Here is an 11,005-nt window from a genome sequence, read left to right on the forward strand (position 1 = left end):
TTACAAATACCAATAGGGACAGATAGTTCAAAGTCTTACTAACACATTACATCAAAGTTCGTAGTTCATAAATGATACATCATACATCACATAGGGACATACGTGAGTTCAAAGTTCATACAAAGGTGATAGACAGCTAGACAAACAAACAAAAGGCATGGAGCCATAGGCCATAGTCTGATACATATCAGTACATCACACATGCATTTTAGCATCTGAATAGTTTGGCGTACTCACCTAATCGTCTTCAGCATCAGTAGATACCATACCATCTTGATTTTCCTCTGATTCAGAAGCAGAGGATGCAGCGATTTGGGCCTGCACGTTAATTGGGCCGATGGAAATGAAAGCCCAAGCCAAATAGCGGCGCTAAATGAACCACAATTTAGCGGAATTAGCGCGCTATTAGCAGCTAATAGCGGGAAAAATCGTTTAGCGTTAAAATCCTGGTAGCTTAGCGTTGGTCTTCCAGATCCGCTAAATAGCGCTATAGCGTCCGCTATAGCGCGCTATTTAAAACTTTGATCCACACCACAGGTAATGCATGTCCAAAATACTCTTCATCATCCTTGAATTCCTGGAACTTGAGAGTGACCCCCTCCTTCATATCGGCATTAAACTTTGTCATTTTGATCAAGTCCCCTTTTGAAGGGAAAAGAACTTTGAACTCAAAAGCATTGATCCGCTTAACCTCCCAAGCAAAAGAATCAGACACTAAAACACGCAAAAAAGCTGCCACTTCCTCCTCTGTCAGATTTTTGCCTGAAGTTGATACTAAAGCCATTCTGGAATCTTTCTTCGTTGGTTGTATAGGTGCATGAGGAATATGATACCCAGCTAGAGCATCTGCAGCCTGACCAACTAGCTGGACTACTGGCTTTGATTGCTTGAGGATTGGACACCGCACCATTGCATGGTCATTGCTCCTACAGATTTCACAGAAAACTATTGCAGTACACTCAGCCATCAAATGCCCTTTGACACCACACCGTCTGCACACTTTTGTAGTGGATGTTTTTTTAGATCCCTCTGTTGCCTCTGCACCAATTACCCCAATCTCCGCATTCTCAACTTGCACACTTGCACCTGCCGCTGAGGAAGAGCCATGAAGAATCACCTGGCTATCGGTCTTGCCCTCTCCAATTACGGCTGAAGCATTATTCCCTGCTGCCTGATGCTGTACAGAAGCATCCCCACCGTGCTGTTGTCCCTGCCCACCTTGACTTGGTTGTACCTGTGGCGCAGTGGCAGACAACATCGGTGGAGGTTGAGGATGTTGCTGTCACCGGTTGCTGTTTAGGTGCCTGCGGTGGTACTGGTGGTTGTTGCTGCAAGGGTCCTCGCTGCTGCACCCGCCGTGGTATAGTACGCTGGAAGCTGCGACTTGGACGGTAGGAACCAGTCCCTCCGCGGCCTCCATTGCCACCGTATCGACCTCGTCTCCCGCGCTCGTAATCCCAACCCGGGCCGTAATTCGGCGGATACGACCCCAAGTTGGGATTGAAGCGAGGACCATTGAAGCGCGTACTATCATCGCTGTGGTTGTTGTACCCCTGACCGATGCCAGCAGACCTGCCTCCACGCCCACCAACAACGCCGCCCGAACGCCCTCCACCGCGACCAGCTGAGTAACCCCGCCCCCCAACAGCACCACCATCGTTGCCTACTCCACCTCCTCCCCCTCCTCCTGCGCCAGCTGCCGCCATCCCAGTGCGCACAATGTGCGCGTACGAAGGGACAAGAGGAACGGCGGCTAGGGTTTTACTGTTGACAAAGTCGATGTCGAATTTTGGAGAAAGGAAGCGATCAGCTAGTTTTCCCGTACGGCGGCTTCTGCGACTCAGATCGGTCACCACACAGGGCCCACGCTGCGCTTCGTCAATAGGCCCACCTGACCCTGCATGTGTTTCGGATCAGAATTGCAGCTTTTTGTCGACCGTGGAAAAAGGATCAGGCAATTTTTTATTTTTCGATGCCGTACATCGAAGGTCACCGATCATCGTCACCGAAGGAGACGATGACCGCCTTAGGGCCTCAGTAAGAGTGCCCCCTACCGCTGATCGTCGCCGACGCCGATCCAACGCCGAACAATGCCCCAGAGTCATCGACCAAGATCTTCTCGGTCGCGGCAAACTTCCTGACCATGGCGCCATTGACAATCGCCGTCCCCAAGCTTTGAAGATGTTTCTCACCAGCACTAGCTACCTTTTCATCCGAAGCATCCGGAGACGTAGACGCTTCTACCCGCCGTTGAATCGACGAGTCGTGCAAAGCGATCTCCGCCTCGACAAGCTGCTCTTTCGTAAAACCATGAACAGCCGCTTGGCGAACGAAGTCCGGAGTGTAAGGAGACTGTGTAGCAATGACAGGATCATCCTCGTCCTCCAAAACCCAGAACTTGGAATGAGAACCTATGGGACGGAGGTCTGCTGCCGGATCGGATATTAGCCGCTTCTCACAGTCTACGACGACATGCCATTCGTCGTCCTCCTCCTCCGTCCCATCTCCTTCCTCACTTACCAAAGATCCACATACCTTAGTTTCGATGCTCTGCCCCGTAGTCTGCCGTCGCCATGTGCACGGTCGCCGCAGACGCGAACGCCCTTGCCCGTTACTGTTGCCCTTCAGGGTGTTGTCGTCGGGATCTTGCCGCTTCAAATCTTCGTTCTGGCCAGAGTCAGAATCGATCCATTGGTTCCCAGCGATTACCTTCACCTCGTCGTGGCCGCCAACGTCATTTGACTCCGCCTCGATGTCTGGAGAGACGTGAAATCACCGGACTCCAGCGGTGCGTGAATTGTCGGAGTGAACTCCGCCGTCGTAGACTCGTCTGAATCCAGGAACGCCGTCGGCGTCCTCGGGGTCACCCCCCGAGCCGTTCGACGTGACATCAGCTTCTCGGTCGCGAAGTTCCAGGACCGCCGGGATGCGTGGACGCCTCGCGAATGATCTGCCCAGCGCCGTGGTGTTCCTGTTCCCCGTCCAGCCGATGTCACCATGGACAACGACGTCGATCTGGGCAGACCCACCATCGCCACCCCTGCCTCCTATGGACCCCTCAAGGTGATCGCGAACGTAGGAGCGACGATCTCCAGAAGGAGCCGACTCGACGTCGGACCTTTCGAAGGCAATCCCGAAACTCCCATCCTCGACGGCCCTGTTCACCGTCAAGATCTTGCCGGTGTCGCCGTTGGGACCCGATCCAGCACCACGGAGAAACGGCGCTCCTCCGCGGGTGTGAACAGGGACCCTAAAGAGATCGTCGGCGGTCAGTAGCCGCCGGCCGCCAGCTCGGTCGAGGATCTCGGGGTCGCCTTCCGCATCGCCCTCTGAGTCGCCCTCAACGGTCATTTTCTCATCCACACCACCTCATCTTTAGAACAGATTGATTTCAGTGTAAATTCAATATGAATTTATAATAACCACGAATTCATGTGTGGGAAAGAAAGGTTTACATGCAAAGGAAGAACGCAGGTGGGAGAAAGAGATTGATTTGCATGCGGGAGTGCATGCGGGAGAGTTACTGCAGACACCTCCGTAAAAAACGGTTCGCGTGGCTAGCCTCATTAGAATAGGCTAAAATTAATCGAGTGCTACTAACGTCCAAAACACCCGAGCGCCATTTAGCTTTCCTGAAAAAATGTCGCAAACTAGTAGTAAGGGCCAAGGGATCCTGCAAGCTGTAGCTACGTATTTATTTAGACAGGGTAACATGGTTGGTTCTTCTAGCCTTGCCCCCGTTCCCTCAACATTCGCGAGTAGCAGCTCTAGGCCTCTAGCTGTCTCTGCCAAGGTTTTCATTATCGGAAATAAAAATTTATCGGAGGTCATGGATAAATAGGATAAGCAAGATATATCGGAAATATCGGATCAAATTCAAAAAAAAAATCAAATTGTTTTGAAAAAATTCCGTAGAATTTGACTTGAAACTATTCCTAAGCTATTAAACATCACTTGTTCACAGATAAAAACAAGAATAAAACATTATAGTGTGGGATTGTCGCACGGCTGAATTTGGGTTGTCTGTGTGGAAGCAGGAAAGAAGGGAAAAATTTGGCCGATGTCAAATTTTATCGGATCCTATGGATAGAAAGGAAATTTCGAAAATTTCCATGAATTTCGGCCGATAAAAAAACCTTGGTCTCTGCAGCAATGGAGTAGCAGTAGGGGCAAGGAAATTGGGATCAATTCCTTGCCAAAACTTTATTCGGGGCTAATTTGCACAAGTAACAGTCTTCCCGCCGCCGGCCACCTGGTGTCAAAGGAGGAGGAGGAGGAGCAGCAGCTTAGTACTGACGAGGTCGTCTTCTTGGGAGTCTTCTTTGCCGCTACCAATCGGAGACAACAGATCAGGTAAGTTAGATTCCAAATGGTACCCCCACTCATTTGGAGGATTAATCCTGGTGTGTTAAATCCATAAACATACCAAATAAAATTTATTCTGGTGCTTGACGTCTTTTTTTTTCTTATTATGAGAACAGGAGGGGGTGTCCGGTGTGGTGGTGGGGGCGTGGAGCAGGCATGGCGGCTGCAGCTTCGGAGGAGGAGCAGGGCAAGGAGGTAGAGAATAGAGATAGTGCCTGCCGCTCCCGATCCCATGCAGCAGCAGGAGGGAAGAGATGCCATGGCGCATCCTGATCCTGGGAAGCAGCATTATCCAGCTTATGAGGTGGCGGCGGCCGAGATAGAGGAGGTATTAAGCAACCTGCAGCCGCTTCGTGCGAGGATCTCTCTACTGCTGGGGCCTGCTGGCGCACATCGCGTTGTCACTACCGGTGACGTTAGACGGTGCTGCTTGGCCTTCATGGAGACGGAGCTGAGCATCATTACGGCGTTCCCGACATTGACTCCGCAAAAATTTCCGGGAGACTCTTTGTTGGATGTTCCCAGTTTGGTCTACCGCGTCCTCCGTGAAGTTGACCCCTCCTGCCAAACGCTGCTTCGAAGAGCTGCACAGTGCTTCCACCGTAGGAAGTCATATTTGCTTCCTTATTATATGCTACGGCTTTACAATTTTAACAAACATCCCTCCTGGTATAGGCATCTTCCCACTAGCTCCGACCTTAACAAACATCCCTCCTGGTATAGGCATCTTCCCACTAGCTCCGACCTTGTGCTTACACCCCAACTGGCCGAGCTGGAGGCGGGTGTCCTCCCTCTTGTCGGCATCGATCGCCCGGCAAAGAAGATCATAAGCTGGCTCTCACACCAGGGGACGAAGGACAGGAGCCACCTGAGAGTCATGTCTATCGTTGGTCCTATGGGGATAGGCAAGACAACTCTAGCTGTGCAGCTATGCAATCGACTCAGGCAGTATCGATGGGGATACTCCTAATCTTTTAGCACTTCGGAAAAACTCTCTCAATCCGCGTAAAGTTACGCGCCCTAGACATCGCGCGTATCGTTGCCTCCCGAGTCTTGGCGCGGTCTTTTGGCGCGGACGTTCCCCTTCGCTCCTCCCCGCCATCGTCGTCGTCTTCGTCGTCATCGCCGTCGCCGTCGCCGTCGCCATGGAACAGGTATCTGTTGCCGCAGACGGCCTCCTGGGAGCTGGAGTTGACGGAGAGCGCGGCCGTGCGGTCCGGAGGCTTACTGACAGCGGTGACGCGGCGGCCGGCCCGGCGTTTGAACCGGCGGGGCGGGCGTCGGCCGGGTTTCGGGTGGGGGTGGGGGTTCTCCGCGAACTGGTCCAGGAGCGTCTTGAGTGCCCCGGCGCTGCGGCGGGACTTGGTGGCGGCAGGGAGATGACGGCACGCTGTACAAGTATAGCATGGGCATGTTGCTCCGATTCTTATGATAGCCTTGTGGATGAGATGAAACCTCTAAGTGAAGTGGATTCGGAAAGGCTGCTTCTAGCAAAAGCCGTTGGTTCTGCAGATGGTTGCCTGCCAAATAATATGAAGCTGCTTTGTGATGAAATATTGAGGAAATGTGATGGTATACCGTTGTTTATAATTGGTATGGCAGACTGGCTGAAGGAACAACGACTGCAGCAGCTCCACCAACGAAAGGATGAGGACGACGAGCATCAAGGATTTGCAATGCATTACGAGGAACAAGTCCCCCGGCTACCAGCATGGTTAGAACAAGCAATGTCATCTGCTTTTAATAATGACGTCCCTAACGATGACATGAGGTTATTATTATTTTACATGAGCATGTTTCCTTATGGGTACAAGTTTGAAAAGGATCGTCTCATCTTGAAATGGATACATGAAGGCCTTACTCATCATTATTTTGGTACTTCCTTGCGTTTTAGTACGTGATGCTAAGTCAGAAGCAGAGACGTTCTTCTCCCAGCTAGTGGATAGGAATGTCATCACCTGTGTTGCATCGAACTGCAAACACAAGCAAGATGAAGCCGATGCCCGACAGTGCCAAGTCAATCATTTTCTGCAGCAGTTCCTTGCCTCCAAATCTACAGAGATGGGTTTCCTTTTCACCATCACTACACTCAACCAAGTGGCGCCAGCCGTAACAGACCGTGGCAACGAAACTGGCAGCAGGATGCCACGGAGGTTAGCCCTGCATCATCCAGTTCCCCAGCTTCAATCGCTTCTTGAAACAATTGATTTGTCCCAGACTCGTTCACTAGCTGTGTCTGGGGCAGTCAGCAGTATCTTCTTCTTATAGGAATCCTGCACCCAAAAGAGGGCCAAGCAGCGTGGCCACGTCGCCGCTTTTCCCGGCCATCGGATCGGCCCAGATCGTGCGAGCTCTGGTCTTTTTGCAAAAAAATCCTCGAACTTTAGTCGAATCAACCCGCAGTCCAGACCTCCTCTCAGTTTTTTTTTCAAAAAAGCCCTCAAACTTTACCGAAATCATGTCGACTTCTCCATTCTTCTCTCTCCCCCTCTCCTCTCTTCGCTCTCTACCGAGAACCGACGCGGGTAAGAGCGACGGCGGCTGCAGCCGCCCTCCGCCTCCTCCCCCCCCCCCTCGCGCCCTTGGTCGCCGGCGCGTGTCCCCCCGGTCCGCCTCCTCCTCCTCCCGCCGGTCCGCACGTGCTCGATGAAACCTTAGCTGCTCCTTCGTCGCTGCCAACGGCAGCAGTGTCGTCTCAGCTCGTCATCTCGATCTGGCGGTACGTCACCCCCTTCTCTTCTCCCTCGTGGATGCGTGCTTGCCGACGTGCGGGTTGCGGCAGGCATCTGTGCTGCCGTGGCTAGCCTACAGCGTGCGGCTGCCTGCGCTGCGCGCCTGCGTTTGCCCGCTGGCCCCTGTCCACCGATGCGCTATGCGCGCCTGGTCAGCGCGAGGAGGCAGCAGGCAGATGACAGCAACAGGCAGCAGCCGCGTGCAGTGCCTCTGGCCCTGCTACCTGCAGTCGGCTGGCCTGTTCTCCTACCCCTGCTTTGGGGATTCCTTTGGAATTTTTTCCCACATTTTTTTTGCCAATTTCTTGGTTTAATCGATGTATCTGAACTATGTGTGCTCATGGACAGCGGCATGGGTCCAGAACATGAAGTTGAAGCCGGGCTTGGGTCCAGCAGAGGTGTGGATGGGGAACGAAATGATGCCATGTCAGGTGCTCCTCTTGGTTCTCAATCGTGCCTTGCTTTATCAACTTTACTTTTAGGCATGTTTTTCCTTTTTTACTAACTCAATTTTGTTCCATTTAATTTCACGGCAGGTTTTTCTGACATAGGTAAATGCAATGGAAATGCCCCAACAAAAAAATATATTAGAATATAGAAATGGTCACTTTAATCGTTTGTTGTCCATTGCAATTTAGTGTACCCATTTTGGCATGCTTTCAATGGTTTATACAGTTATTTGCTATTAACGTTGCAACATGATCCTTATCTGCTCAGTATGAATATTACAGTACTACCTGTATTGTTGTCATCAAAACCGCTCGCTGAGATGGAAGTTGAGGAAACTACGAAGAGGGAGTGACTCTTGACTAGAATAACCAATCTATCGGTGCCTACACAGTTTCAAAAATTAAAGGTGACCAATTTAGTATGAAGAATGAAAACCTATAGCATGTGTTGACAGCTTCATTTCTTAGCTATCTATAATTAGAATGAACCTGGCATCGTTCCTTCGAGGTTAGAATAGACATGATTAGAAGTGCATGTGAAACTGCTGACAAAATAATTGTTAAATTCCGTAAGAGCTATGGGTTAGGAACCCGTCACGGGTTCGTTCTATTTGTCATGACATAAATCATCTCCCCATGGTGTTCATAGGATAGCTATATATCATAGGAAATGGCAGTAACCAAACTCAGATAAATGTTTGGTATTTCTGTCTTAGTTTTCAAATTTGTTGCCTTCATACTACTTGCAGGCATCAGGAGGACAGTTACTTCTTTGTCTATCTTCGTATTTTACCTCTTTAGTCACTCTGCATAATTCTGTTTCTTTTTTTAGCGAGACAGCTCGACATACTTATCTTCTGAACCAATAATTAATATACATCATTCTGTCCATGACAGACCCTACAGCGTGTCGATATGCACTTACCTTCATGTAATCAATGTTAATGCTATATTTGTTTGTGTGATAGTTATGTTCCGAATTTTCTGTGTTTCTTTCGGTACAAAAAAAAAGTTTCAGGTCAAGGTTACAGCGGCCTTTTCCATTTCAATTCCCTTCATCGACTTGATGTGTTTGATACAAATGTGACTGTGACAGTTTAACAAAGGCCATATCTAAGATTCAATTTTAGAGACCTATGCAGTGCCTTCATGAAGACGTAGAGTAAGGTATAACCACCTAAAGTAGATCTTTGTAGAGTTCAACTATGCAGAGCAAAACCACCATATTAGTTCACTGATTCATACCTATTGTGACCTGTCAACTGTCTCAGACATGACCCATTCTGCTACACATTATTGCAAACTATCCGTATGTTAATCAGTCAGTTCAAAAAAGGAAGATTGGATTTGAACTCTTGCAGTGTCACCTTTGTTTCCTTATGAACACAACAAAATATCCCAACTTTAGACTTCCAATGTGTTGCTTACCAAAACGCTAGACTTATTTTCATAAATGACTACACATTTTGATTTATGTCATGTAATAGATAACATGCCCTGGATCACCAAACTCTTATGAATATTGCTATGAGTGAGGCCTATTTTGCTAATTCCTTTGTGTTTTTACTCACCTGTACTTGGCATAAGAGATGGTTAAGATCATTTTGCAGTTACATGGTCCTTTCACCTGTCCACTGACAGAGACTACTGTGAAGCGTTCCTGTCATCCATCGGCAGGTGGAAAAACCTCGAGTCCCTGACCATTCACTGTGGACTCGGCTGCTCCATGGAGTTCCTGGGCTTCCTTGAAGAGTATGATGCGCTTAGGAGGCTTGAGAAGTTCAAGGTGACAGCAGGAAGATTTGCATGTGTTCCACAGTGGATTAATGGGCTCTTGTTTTATCTATCTTTCGTGCAAATCACCATCTGTAACAATCAAGTGACGTATGATCTGCATAAACTCGGAGACTTGCCCGAGTTGCAGTGCCTAATATTAGGTTTCGACTTCATTCCTGAACATGCCATAGTGATTGAAAACAAAGGATTCCGTGAGCTTCAGAGATTCTCGGTCGACGGCCCAATGCCATGGCTCACTTTCGAGGCAGGAGCTATGCCGAAGCTCACATACCTCCAACTAAAGTTCTGTTCGACCCCAGTTGGGCAGATCTGTGTTCCTTCAGGTATTAGCAACCTCCACAGGCTTACAGAGATTGCCCTGTGCTACAACGCACACTACCTCAACAGCCCGGCCCAGCGTAAAGATGACAGTGGAGGCAGTGACCAAACAAGTTGCCGAGCATCGCAACCCGATCGACCTCTTCATCAACGGCATTGAACAAGATGATGTTCAAGAAGCTGATGATGAGGTGACAGAAATTACAATTGGGACTTCGAGCAGAACCAATGCTGGAGCCAAAGATGATGCTCAAGAAGTTGGTGAGGAGGCTGCAGCAGCGATTCAATGTGAGATTACAGAAGCTGAAAGTTGATCCAATTAGGCCACGCTTAGCTCTACAAGACATGGTAATCACTACTACTATGTTGCTTGAAATTCTGCTTGTGGTCAACACCATTTTTTTTTCTCGACCGTACCATGAGATACGTATTTCGTTAAGAGGAAGCAGAATTTTCAAAGTACATGGCTCTGTGGTAATCTTAGGATTACCACAGGAAAAAAAGCTGCAATTTGTTAACTATGAAACCACACTATCGGCGACCAGAGGAAGCAGACGACGAAGATGCCTGAACTTAGATTTCAGGAAGCACCTCCACATTCACCAGATCCGTCGAGAGTAACGCAGCTAAAGCGTCGCGCTTGGACGAACTCATTGGGGTCAACACCATTTTCTTGACAGTTTCCATACACACTGTGACAGTTTCCATATACACTCGTTGCACCAGGAATGATCAGTCGTCTCGTCTCTGGAGGCAACTCAATTGCCGAAGGGAGATGAGAGAACAAGAGTTACAGCTTGGCAATCCATACCACAGGATGGTACATCGCTCCTCGCGTCCCGTGTAACGCTGTTGACCACAGCATGTATCTGTGTCCCTCAGGTCAGAATATAATGTCTGATGATGTGTGCCCCCCTTGTCATTGCCACATACTTCTAATAAGACTGTCGTCAGGTAGTAGTGTATTTTTTTTTTCAACGCGAGGCCATTCCCCATTTCCATTTATAGAGAAAACGGAAATACAAGCGTCTGATAAGAGGATAGAACAGAAAACAAAAGGGAAATTTTGCTCAGGGACATTGCAAAGAGGTCTAATATGCTATTGGACACCGCCAACTCCAAAATATGCCCAGTACCATTATGAAATCGTGATTCTTGGCTGCTGGACACCGCACCCATTAAAATATTCATTTTTCATGGTTTGGGAGAGAGAAAGGGTGCTGAATAGACGAAATTGCCCCTGCGAGTCATCTTCCACCTCTGTTTGTCTGCCATGGCTCAGTGTTGTGCACGTTTGGGTGGGGGGGGGGGGGGTTGGGAGGCGCTCCGGCCACGCGCTCGCTA

The 11,005-nt window shown here is 49.2% G+C and overlaps 1 pseudogene; it reads left to right on the forward strand.

Moving 5' to 3' along the window:
- Positions 1-4,597: 4,597 nt before the first annotated feature.
- On the forward strand, positions 4,598-9,975 carry LOC136489384 (disease resistance protein Pik-1-like; annotated as a pseudogene).
- Positions 9,976-11,005: the final 1,030 nt, after the last annotated feature.

The sequence above is a fragment of the Miscanthus floridulus genome, chromosome 10, assembly GCF_019320115.1.
Source record: "Miscanthus floridulus cultivar M001 chromosome 10, ASM1932011v1, whole genome shotgun sequence".
Classification (NCBI taxonomy): domain Eukaryota; kingdom Viridiplantae; phylum Streptophyta; class Magnoliopsida; order Poales; family Poaceae; genus Miscanthus; species Miscanthus floridulus.